This window comes from Neovison vison, chromosome 1, assembly GCF_020171115.1.
Source record: "Neovison vison isolate M4711 chromosome 1, ASM_NN_V1, whole genome shotgun sequence".
Classification (NCBI taxonomy): domain Eukaryota; kingdom Metazoa; phylum Chordata; class Mammalia; order Carnivora; family Mustelidae; genus Neogale; species Neogale vison.
This window is the reverse complement of record NC_058091.1, coordinates 63,426,866-63,439,611: the sequence shown is the minus strand read 5'-3', so window position 1 is coordinate 63,439,611 and position 12,746 is coordinate 63,426,866. Positions and strand designations below refer to the sequence as shown.

The 12,746-nt window shown below is 41.2% G+C and overlaps 1 protein-coding gene across 5 annotated transcripts in view; it reads right to left on the bottom strand.

Annotated features, from left to right (window-relative positions):
• The window catches only part of NHSL1 (NHS like 1), a 130,902-nt gene that overhangs the window by 42,664 nt on the left and 75,492 nt on the right, over positions 1-12,746 (bottom strand). The window lies entirely within an intron of this gene.

The window sequence follows — 12,746 nt, the reverse complement described above, 5'->3', positions numbered from 1 at the left end:
GGGGCTTGATTCCAGGACCCCAGGGTCATGATCAGAACCAAAGGCAGATGCTTAACCAACTGAGCCACCCAGGCGCCCCGTATGTGGAATTTATGAAACAAAACAAATGAACAAAGAAACAAAGACAACAAAAAACCAGACTATATATTCTATATTTAATAGAAAACAAAATGGTAGTTGCCAGAGGGGAGATGGGTTGGGATGGTTAAAACAGATGATAGTATTAAAAGTACACTCATTGTGATGAGCATTGAAGGAATGTACAGAATTGATGAATCATTATATTGTACACTTAAAACTAATAAAACACGGTACGTTAATTATACTTGAAAGAAGTAAAAAATGAAATGCAGCCAGCCACACATACACACAAAAACAAGAACCACTGTTACCACTTGTAGCTACTCATAATTCATTGTTTTCAAATAATTGACAAACAAAACAAAATACAAAGTGAAAGCCCCTTTTATTTATTCATTAATTTTTTCAAATATTTTATTTTTAAGTAATCTGTACACCTAATGTGGGGATCAAACTCACAAGCCCTGGATCAAGAGTTACTCACTCTATTGACTGAGCCAGCCAGGCCCCTCAAACCAAGGTCCTTTTAAACTAAGTCCTTCTGTTGTTCAAATCAGTCTTCATCCTTCACTAACTGTCCCTACAAGAAGTAGAAGTTTCAAGTCACACGGTTTAATTAATTAATTAATTAATTAATTTTTATTTGACATAGGCAGAGAGGCAGACAGAGAGAGAGGAAGGGAAGCAGGCTCCCCATTGAGCAGAGAGCCCGACTCGGGGCTCGAACCCAGGGTCCAGGGATCATGACCTGAGTCGAAGGCAGAGGCTTTAACCGACTGAGCCACCCAGGCATCCCAAGTTACACCGTTTTATAATATTGAAAATCTTTTTACATATTGGGAGCACTTATCATGTGAGGGTGTTCCTTACTAGAAAATATGGAGGGGCTGCTGGGCTGGATCATCTCTAAAAGTGACGTTAGTTCTGATGTTGTTAGCAATATTAAAAATAGCTAAAATGACTTGATACATGTTAAATCTTAAAAGACCAGAATGTTGTGCAGCACCTAGGTGGCTCGGTGGGTTAAAGCCTCTTCCTTCAGCTCAGATCATGATCCCAGGGTCCTGGGATTGAGCCCTAAGTGGGGCTCTCTGCTCAGCAGGGAGCTTGCTTCCTCCCCTCTCTCTGCCTGCCTCTCTGCTTACTTGTGATCTCTGTCTGTCAAATAAATAAATAAAATCTTTAAAAAAAAAGACCAGAATGTTGCAAAATTATCCATAAAACTATGAAAAATCTACCAGTTATCAGAACTTCTACCATCACCTTTTGAGCCTCTTTTTGCCACCATGAGGCTTGAGTACAGAAATGTTTAAACAGTAGTATGTCCATGAAACAAGATGCTGGGTCTAAGGTGAAACTAGACAGCATACATTTATGGCGGACGACCACTTTTTTGTTCTTATCAAATTTCTGAAATCCAGTCAAGCCATCAAATTCCATCGTCTCTTATCTTATTCCAACTAGGAAAAATCTAGGAAAATCTCCTCTTGTCAAGTTGCAACAGCTCTCAGCTTCTAGGAACATGGCTTTGTTCATTAAATGGAGTTTACTGTCTGGAAAGTGAGAAGTAAGTAGGTGCGAGCCCTGATGAACAAAGACTTTTCCAACACTACCCTGCGAGTAACTGCAAGGCAAAGCATAATTTAAAGCCAGTTATGCCAGCGGCTACAGGCTAGAAACGAGATACTAAATATAACAGAAGATCTATCTTTAACACATACTCCTCTTGCAATTGAAATCTGGAGTAAAACTGAGCTATTGTTCTCACAGTCCTGCTTGGATAAAGGTATCACTGTTCATTGTGTCCTCTGGTTTTCCAACCACAAATTCCCTCCTCTTCCCTTTCATGTCAAATGGTTTTCTTTAGCACAAGAATAGTGAGCGAACATTCCTTGGTAGACCAAAGCTTTAAATATAGAAGAAAAACAAAACAAAACAATGTCATACCACTGGATGATGATCTAACCATCTTCTGAATTTAGCCAGCCTTGGCCTCCAAACCTTCATGCATTTGGCTATCCTTAGGCTTTTCATATTAATATGTTAGATTAAGACAGTTTAAAGAGTTATTTTCAAAATAATTTTCTCTGCTGGAAATTCTTGATGAATTTCCAATTTCCATGTTTTGCTTTTATATTTATTGGATCGGTCACAATGAGCTAGAATATGCAGCAGTTACAAACAGTTCCAAAAACTCCATGACTTAAGAAACTAGAAGAATCTTTGCCACACATTCTCCTGGTGTAAGAAGAACTAGCAGGGGCTCTGCTCACCAGAGACCCTCGGGGACTGGAAAGAGGGAGGTACCTGTGCTAACTGATCACATGGCAGCACAGTGAGAATGCGGCACCTCTCACGTGAACTCCCGAAACTTCTGCCAGAAATAACCCCTGGTTATTTGAGTCCCATTTCTTTGGACAAAACAAGCCATATGACCACACCTAACTTCAGAGGGGACAAGAAAGGGCCACCCCTACCTCATGAGCAAGGGGCAAAATGACAATACTCAAAACTGCTCCAATGACTCTTCCAAATGGACAGGTAACACACTGAAACAAAGACTTTCCTGATCCTCAGCAGACTTACTGTTTACTTCCAATCTCTCTTGAATGAGGTTGAGAGGCTTTTGATGTGGAATTTGCAAGGGCAATGAAAAGCTACTTTCTGTGTTGCTGAAACAGGAAGCTAACCCTTTGGAGGGACTCCACATGGAGGAGCAGTTGATCCTCTGGAAATCAAGGTGGATCGGCCCCTACTTTCTACTTATGAGGTCTAGGGGACAGCATGTTAACCTTGCTGGAAATTCAGATTCTACCTCTGTAAAGCTGGGACATTACTCCATCTGGGAGGCAGACATGAGATAAATATTTCAACAAATATTTCTGAGTGCTCTGCTCTCTGATGTGAGAGCTGAGGTAGGGATATGCCAGAACTTTGAACAGAAACCTCCACAGGGTAGGTGCTCAGAAAATGGACATGACTGCCAGGATTTACCACATAAGCCAGGAATACCTCAAACTCTTCCCCTTGTAAAAGCCAGTGAGCAATTCCATAACAAGATATGCTTGGCTGTACAGTTCTTCAAGATTCTATAATTTCACCAAGGCTTTGGCTCTACCTTTACCAAAACATCATGAGGCTCTATTTCTTTGCCTAACTATGTGCAGCACTGATAGTTGGATTTTCTCCCAATTGCCTGAGCATTTATTTCTTAACTATTTTCAATCCAAAATAGAGCTAAAATATTTGAACTGATCTAACGGAAATATTTACAGAGTTATCAACTAATCAGTTTTACATGACAGGAAGCCTCATACCTAGGGATGTCATTATAGTGGTTGAGTATCAGCCAGGCACTTGGTAAATGCATTTAAGGAAAGAGAGGAAAAGGACTGAGATCCTTTGATCTGATAGTGTTATGGGCATTGAATTGTGTCCCCAAAAAAGGTTGGTTGAAGTCCTAATCCCTAGTACCTGTGATGTGACCTTATTTGGAAACAGCTTTTACAGATGTAATCACATTAAAATGAGGGCCTACCCTACTCCATTATGACTACTGTCTTTGTAAGAAGAGAAAGCAGAGACCATGGGACCACGTAAGGACACAGGGACATACACACACACAAAGAAGGAAGCCTTTGAAAGGGGCTGAGATTAGAAGTTACACAGCCACAAGCCAAGGAAAGCCTAGAGCCACCAGAAGCTGGAAGGGCAAAGAGAGATTCTCCCCTAAAGGGTGGAGGAAGCATGGTCCTGCTGACATGAGTTTTGGGCATCTAGCTAATAAATTTCTGTTGTTTTCAAAGCCACCCAGTTTGTGGTAATTTGTCATGGCAGACCCAGGAAATGTACACAGTCTGGAACCAAGAGATGCTAACACGTGGAAGAAACTTACGAGTGTTGTCAAGGAAATGGGGCGAGAGGGTGGTCACCCTTTAGCAAGAGTGTCAAAGCATCACTGAAAGAACTAGGGCAGGAACTGGACCTTGGGAAATGCCCAGTTTGGATACTGAAGAGCTGTGAGGCTCTGGGCTTCAGGAACTCATCTCTAACATCCTGAGTTATTCTCCGTGGTGGGAAAGGCAAGATGTGGTCACTGCCCTCAGCAGATGGAGCAGTCACTGTGGTGTAGGAACTGTGATGAGGGCTCCGGACAAACACACCACCGTGCTGATGAGCACTTCCTGCACAGGGAGTCACTTACTCCTCACAATGATCCAAAGCTGTTCCACATTCTAAATATGAAAACTCTGAGAAACAAAAAGAAACTTGCTCCGAGTGACGGGGCCAACACTAAATCCAGGCACTCTGACCCCAGAACTGGTATTCTTTCCTGAGTTTAACAACTCAACAGCTGACAACAGTGCTGTGATGAGAAACTACCCCCCTCCACTCCTCCCAGGATCACACTTAATGTATAAAAGAACACTAGCCTTTATCTAGAAATCAATGCTTTGGGTTTGGGGATTTAGTGCCCTTAAGCTCTTTCCTAGAAAGAAAAGAGATTCAATTAGCTCTATTACAGTTTTTTTTTCTCTACATTTGCATTTTCATTTAAAAAATGAGTATGAAATTAGTCAGTATACGTTTATCTTAAAGAATATTGATATTTATGGTCTTCAGAACCTAAGATTAGGGAAAGTCTCTTTTCCTTAAGGGTAAAGTAGGTCTATAGGTGAAAATACTATGTCTCTCAAAGAAATAATGAAAATGGGGGCTCCTGGGTTGCTCAGTGGGTTAAGCCTCTGCCTTCGGCTCAGGTCATGATCCCAGGGTCCTGGGATTGAGCTCCACAACGGGCTTTCTGCTCAGCAGGGAGCCGGCTTCCCCCTCCCTCTCTGCCTGCTGCTCTGCCTATTTGTGATCTCTGTCTGTCAAATAAATAAATAAAATCTTAAAAAAAAAATAATGAAAATGTTAGCAGACTCAGATTTTAAGATGGAAAAGAAAATCTTCTGATTCCTTTCTCGTTATTTTAGAAATTCTTAAGTCATATTAATTATACATATTAACACAGCCTGTATATCAGCATTATCACTCCCCAAATCCCACAGATGGCAGCAGCGTAGGTCCTACTGGCCCACAGTGGTGGCGGCCATGCTTACAGGAAGCTCACCTCACTGTGCTACCTCAAGACAGCTTAATCCAAATGCCATCCACCTCCGAGGCTTACCTCAAACCCTTTCTTCTACAAAGCCTTTCCCAGTCACTTCAGCCTTCCATGCTAGCCTGAATTTTTCAATATTGTAAGCCATTCTGCATATTCCTCAGAAACTCTGTCATGCCTCACATAGTACAGAGGTTCAACTGATTTTTTTCATGAAAGAATAGCAAAGAGAAAGGAGTGGGAGGTATGGTAGCATCTACTGCCAAGGCAGAATCATAGTTAGAAAAAGTCCTTAGTTCCTAAGATAATTCTCTCTCCTCGGGAACTCAGGTATTACGACTACAAGGCAAAGCATCCCCATGCCGTATTTATCAGTAATTCACAAATATTCATGAAGCATCCACTGCCTGCCAAGTACTTTGATAGGCACGGAAGTTTCTACAGGGAACAGAAGAAACATTCCTGTCCTCATGGAGCTTGCGCTCTAATGACAGCACAGACAGCAAACAGAAAAAACAGTAAACTATGTAGCATGTTAGAAGGTCCTAAGGGCTAAGAAAAAAACAGAGCCAATAAAGGAACTGGGAACGGCATTTGGAGCTGGCCTGAGTAGTGATATTTGAGCAAGCAAAGTAGGTTCCATCACCCTGAGAAAGAGCTAGAGAAATGTCTGGGGTGAGAATAGTAGGAAATGCGGCTGGACAGATAAAGGAGGGACTGACTATGTGGGACCTTGAAGGCTGTAAGGACTCTGACCTTCACTATGAAGCTGGGGGATGGCCTCGAGGGACTTAGAGCAGAGAAGTGACATGATCTTATTTGCATTTATCACCTTCTTCTTGCCTACCCACTTCCCTAAGATGCTAAGACTCAGCTGAAAAGTTCTCAGACACATAAATCCCAAATAAACCACAACCGGAGTTGTTTTTTTTTTTTAATTTTTTTTTTAAAGATTTTTTATTTATTTGAGAGAGAGAGACCACAAGTAGGCAGAAAGGCAGGCAGAGAGAGAGGGGAAAGCAGGCTCCCTGCTGAGCAGAGAGCCGGTTATGGGGCGCGATCCCAGGACCCTGAGATCATGACCCGAGCCAAAGGCAGAGGCTTAACCACTGAGCCACCCAGGTACCCCCACAACAGCAGTTGGACTGTTACCCACAGGAGGACAAAGCCAATCACAGTGATACCAGTAAAAGTACATGGACATTTTTAATCACTGACTGGCATAACTTGCCCTAGTTGATTTTTTTCATATTTATAATTCTGTGAGAGAAAACATACAGTAGTGAAAAATTAAATGAATTATAAAAATTCTGAATTATACTCCAAGAGGAGAAAATTCTTATCTTCAATACAGGGCTAGTAAGTCTGACTTGCTTAAATGAGGAAAAGGAAGAGTTGTAGAAGATGAGACGCTGAAAGCATATGGGGTGTCCTACTCCCCAAGAAATGATGTGGTATATGGGGATGCTAAAAGGAAAAGAGTGAGAAGGTGGCTGCCTTGCAAGACTATGTGGAAAACAAGGGAAGGAATGATGAAGGGAAAATTTGAAATAAATGCTGCTCTAGTAAAAACCAGAAGGATCAATTAAGAAGGTAATTTTGTCATTCTTCAGGTTAATGTTGGTGTGTGCAGGTATGAACTGCTAGGAAAGTTTTGAAACATTCAAATCAAAAGCACAATTTTGGCATTTCACAACAGCAGAGCATTCCAGATGCACCATATTTTAAAATCTGAACATGGTTTCTTCTGAACAGTAGTAAGTCTTTCATAATCCTCCTACTGTAATTCAAGGTCATTGAAATTGGGAGGACTCCACTTCCAAAATTAATTATAAAAATAATGGTCATAAGGCGCTGCTTCAGTGAGAATGTCCTATGATGAACCATAGTCTAAAAAAGTCCCTTTTTCAGATCACTGATTTTTAAAGTCATTACCACTGACACTAAATAAATGCATTATTTTCTAAACTGAAAGCCCTTGGCCATCATTATCTGATTTGTGTTTAAAGTATTTCCGTGGAAACTGAAGGAGAACAGATCTGTGTCTTATGGACTATGATACTCAGGTCTAAAGTTTCTAGAAGATTCAGGTTTTCAAACTTCTATCCCAGTTACTTATCCATCAGATTTATCAACAACAGGGTAAAAGGCCAGTTCTATTATATATCTTTGTCCAGGAACAGAGCATTGAGAACACATAAGGCTATAAACATGTATGCTTAAAAGAGTATCAGCTGTAGTCTAATAGCTATACTGGGTATTATATAGCTAATTTAATTTGAGTTTTCAAGTAAGTACACAGGAAAAATCTGTTGCACTTAAATATTATGCTTTGTAACCATTAGGGAATTTATTTTCTTAAGATAATTAAACCAGAATGCATTTTAAAACAGAAGGGATTTACCTTCCAGCTCATTAATTTACTGGGTTTGGCAACACTGGAAAAAAATCATTCTCATACTGTAGTCGGATTCTGCTTTGCCAATCAGGCATATTGGATGTTCCCAAAATACATTTGGGTTTTCTTGAAAATTCTTCAAAACAGTTGAACTTTAATTTATTTAAACTGTTTTTAAGAATCATAAGCGGAATAATTAAGAGATTATAGATGTTCAAATGCTTTTAAGTTCCTTGGTTATTTGTAGCCTACCAAGTGAGCTGAAAAGCTGTTAAATCCTAAAGACACCATGAATTTAATATCGATGTTGGATACTGATATGGATATTTTCCTAGATACTTTGATGGCTATTTTAAGTGACAGATTTCAAATAAACATGCTCTTTGGTTTAATATTAAACTAATGTTTGGTTCTTTTCTTCCCTCCCCCTTTTAGAGTAGAAGTTTTTATGTCATTATACAGTAATACTTATATGGTATAAAAGCATATTATTTATATATGACGTAGTAAACTCAAATTCATCTTCCAAAAAACACATAGTTGGGTCCATAAGATTGCTTTCCCCCACCTTTTTTTTTTTTTTTCAAAAGATTATTTATTTATTTGACAGACACATCTCAAGTAGGCAGAGAGACAGGCAGAGAGAGAGGGAAGCAGGCTCCCTGCTGAGCAGAAAGCCCAATTCGGGGCTCCATCACAGGATCCTGAGACCATGACCTGAGCAAAAGGCAGAGGCTTTAACCCACTGAGCCACCCAGGTGCCCCCATAAGACTGCTTCTTCACAAGTCGTCACTTCAATGATACTTACAATCCAAAGCACCATAAAACATAAAAGGATAAAGAGAAAATATATGGCTTTAATGACTAAGCCTAAGCCTCTCTAAAGTTCAGAAAGCAAAGGTCTCCTCTCCTAATGGTGTGTGTACAACAACGTGCTCCAAGTACTAGAGAAGAAATGGCTTAACTGGGTAAGAAAGAAAGAAGGCTGATCAGAAACGGGAACTATCATCTAAGTGTCAAAGGAAAGGGAGCTCCCCTGAAGGCAAGGAGTTCCAATTTGCTTAAGTCACTTTCTGCTAACAGCCAGAGAGCAGTCCAGCAGGAGTTCAGAGCTCAAACTCTTGAGAGTAGAACAGCTTATGTTCAAATCCTAGCTTGCAATGAGCTAGTGGAGCTGAAGGGCTATGTTCCAACTTCTAGGGGGCTTACAACATAGGTGACTGATAAACAAGTTCGCACTGACTACTGACAGAGCCCTAGCTTTCCAAATTAAGTTGCCTTGGAAGCACGTGGAAGGCTTGTCGAACCCACTGCTGAGCCTGCTCCCAGAGTGTCTGATTCAGCAGGTCCAGGGTGGGGCCAGAAAACCTGCATTCCTAGTCAATTTCCAAGTGATGGTGATGCTGCTAGTCTGGGAGCCACAGTATGAGACAAGACGGAAATAGAATTAGGGAAGTTTGATATTTCCTAGATATTCTAAGTAAGAAAAGCTGAAAGACCCAAGAGGAAGGGAGGGTTGATCAGTCTTAGTCTGTCACAAATGACCACACCCACTAAGAGAAACTTCAGCGGGGAACAGGAAACAAAGGATGAAGAAAAATTGAGTATATGGGTAGGGTCAAGGCAGAGGGGAGAAATGCTCTATCTGGTACTACTTTCAGTTCCTAAAGAATACTGTTTTATTGCAGAAAAAGCTTTTAACTTTGCTACTGCGGGAGTGCCTTGCCTGTCAAGCCTCCTTTAAAATGCTGGGGAGTTCGTGCTTTTAACATCCCAACTGAGCTCCAACTGAGGAGGAAGCTTCCTGATCCAGGCCAGCACCACCTCTCACCGGATTACTGTGGAAATCACCACCCAGTCTCCTGCTTCCGCCTTGGCCCCCTTGAGGTGAACTTTAACACAGAACCCCACTGAGCTACTTAAAAAGGACTAATCAGACTATGTCACTCCTGAGTTCAAACCTCTCCAATGGCTTCCCAGGCCCTGAAAGTAAAAGCCCAATGCTTTCTAAGCCCTGCATGATCTCACTCTGTATGGGTGGCTAGCAGGTACCCAGTGAGTTCATTAAGAGAATGAATGATAAGGGCTTAAAGCATAACTGTGATTGGACTTGAAAGCATACTGTGATTACATGATAGAGGTGCCATCCCTTTCCTCTCCCCCATGTACTTTATCCTTAAACACGCTTTCCACATCAATAAACCAAAGGCATATGACTTGTCTCTTTTAAGCTGGCCATGGCATCAGTGTTTATTAACCACAGCTGGGAAGTGTGGGCTGGGAACCCAATGCGGGTGGGGCCCCAATCATATCTTCAGGAAATCAGGGATAAGGGAAAGCTGGTAGGAAGGGAATGAAGTAGGGAAGATGATGTCCAGTGCTCAATCAGGGTTATCTATCCAAGGAAATTTAGTCTCAGCGGAATTTCAGAGAAACTGATTAAATCCAGTATTTACAAACTAACTGTATTATGGATAATACCTAGAAGATTTCTGATCAGATAGAATCAAATAAAGCTCCCAGAAGTTTCGGGTAGGAGTAAGGCAGAAGACAGGAAATGGTGATGGAATGGACGCCTTTGAAATGGACAGTTTTCTTTGCCAAGGTTGGGGGGCGGGGACGAATGACAAGCGGACTGCAGAAGTAATTTCCTTAAAAATTATTTAACGTAATTCCAAATGACTTCTCATTTCAATCTACATAGTGGGTTTGGGGAAATAAAATGATCAGGGTTGTAAAGGCGGTGTACCACGGAGACAAAATGAGCTATTAACTGTGTCATCAGCTCAAAGTCAAACAGGAAATGCGTTTGTGACTACTGTGTAAACATGTATTGGAAAGCACCACCCTGCTCCCAATCCCAGGACAAACGTCTCCCTCACTGACATTGAACACCACAGGGAACTTCCCTTTATGTGGAAGGGTTTTAAAAAGGTCATTTCGGCGAATATGGTCCCTCTGTGGTTAATTTCTGTAAGAGTGGAATAAAAACCTCCAAAAAATTAGGAATTAAATATTAAAACTTAAGCAGTTGGATAAAACCTTTAGCTTTATTTTTCACAGCCAACCATGGAAGATTTACTTGTAGAGGTGACCTGCTATTATAGAAAACTACAATACTTTAATACATCTTCTCTTCACATGCCCAAATTAATTCAAGGAGACTCAAAGCACTGAATCTGACTGAAATTAAGGTGAGTGTTTTCTGGTGCCATGATTAATGGGAGCGTGTGAAGAGTTTGCCAGTTCTGGTTGAGCGGCACCAGAGCACAGCAGAATGGGAGGTGATCTCATTTCAGTCGAGAATGAGAAAGCCCTCTCATTGGCAGCAGTGGAGCATTACCAAGGTTACTCAGTTATCAAATAGCCAGCTAAGATTCTAAACCAACACCGAGAGACTTCAGTGGTACGGAGAGTGATAACAAACCTTATCCACAGTACCTTCAATGTAGCGTTTTTATGCGGCACTGAGGGCAACACAGAGGCCACTCAAGTTACTCACTTTATCAGGAATTAAAACAGAATTGCTGAAACAGCAGACTAGCGCCATGGACACAAAAACAAAACAAAAAGCCTTTTGTTGAAACAATCCCGAGTGTTTTGTTAAGACCTGGATTATTTAAATGACTGTCTTTGCTAGTCTATCTTTTGTGTGTTGCTTACCATTTAAAAAAAAAAAAAAAAAAAGAGGCAACATGTCTCTTAACCTAGTGAAAAAGCAGTTATTGTTCATTTTCTCTTGCTCTTGCATCAGACTTCAGCAACTACTTCAGCTTTACCCTGCTCAGGGGAGTTAGTATTATAAAAAATTTCCTGAGCCCTCCAATCTAACAAGAGAAGTTAAACAATCTCGTTCACATGTCATTTCCATTCTGTTATTTCCTCGTTTTTTGTCTTTGCTCTTCCCTCTCCTCAATAGAGAATTTGATCCACTGTTTCATCAGGCTGGGTAACTTTCCCTAAGGACAAAAATTTCAAAAGAAGTTTAATGAAATACCAAATATTAAAAAAAAAAAAAAAAAGCTTTCAATAACACATAACATGAACATCTGTCTTTGAAAAGTCAACCTAATTAAATTCACAAGCACCGAACAAGAGCGCCAAATCAAGTCATTCTTCTCACCAAAACCCCAGCAATAGAGTGGAGGGCCCCGTTTCTGTCAAGCCTCCAGCACCAACTCATGAACAACTTTGCCATTTCTTTTGCTCCATCTCAAAATTCTTCCCAATTCTCTGTCTAGGAGACACAGGTGGAAACCTGACTTCCACCTGTGGCCCTGAGTTCACCGCCTATTGCTTTTGTATCCTCAGGGAACATCCTTCCCATTCTCCCTTAGTATCTGTGATCTTTCCCCTCCTCCTGGGCTCCTTTTGTCTACAACCATGTTTGAATTGGCTCTGGTTTTTAAAACAAGTAATATTACCTCTATCTTGCCACACCTCAAAATACAGTCCCCTTCTTCTCTTTGTTTTGCTGACATCAATTTATTCTACTTCCTTGTTTCTCAAAAAATGTCTTGCATTATTTTTCTGCTTATAAAAATAATTCTTCTCCCATAAAATCTGGCTTCTTAACATCCAAAGCCTTCCTTGACACTTCGCTTTTGAATGTCACCAATGGCAGCCTAATGACCAGCTTAGTATCCTTTCTCCAGACTCTCTCCCCATCTGTGAGCCTCATCACCACCGCCCATCCTGACTCTCTTCTTCCCCCAACTACTCTTTCACCGACTTCTCCTCTCCAGCCCCCTAAAGTAAAGGCTTCCGGGTTCAACCCTGCCCCTCGCCATTTTCCAGCTCGTCACTCCTGCACGTTCACGCCTTCTGCTGCGGCTTCAGCCCTCTCCTCTCTCCTGAGTTCTAGGTGACCTTTCCACAAACACAACAGTGTTTACCGTCCAATGAAATACCGAATGCAGAAAGAGAGCAGCTTTTTGTAACATTACCATTTGCCTCTGAAAAGTCAACCTAGTGAAGTTAAGCAGCAGCCTGTGTGCTAGAGTCACACAAATGACAAAACAAGGTCCTGCTCCCAACGGTCTCGCTATCAGGCAGGGAGATACATGGGTAAACACAGACTACGCAGTTTAATGGAGGGCTGTTAAGGTTTTGCAGGAATGTATGGGAAAGGGTAGAAGGCGTGTCCTGGAAAGTCCAGG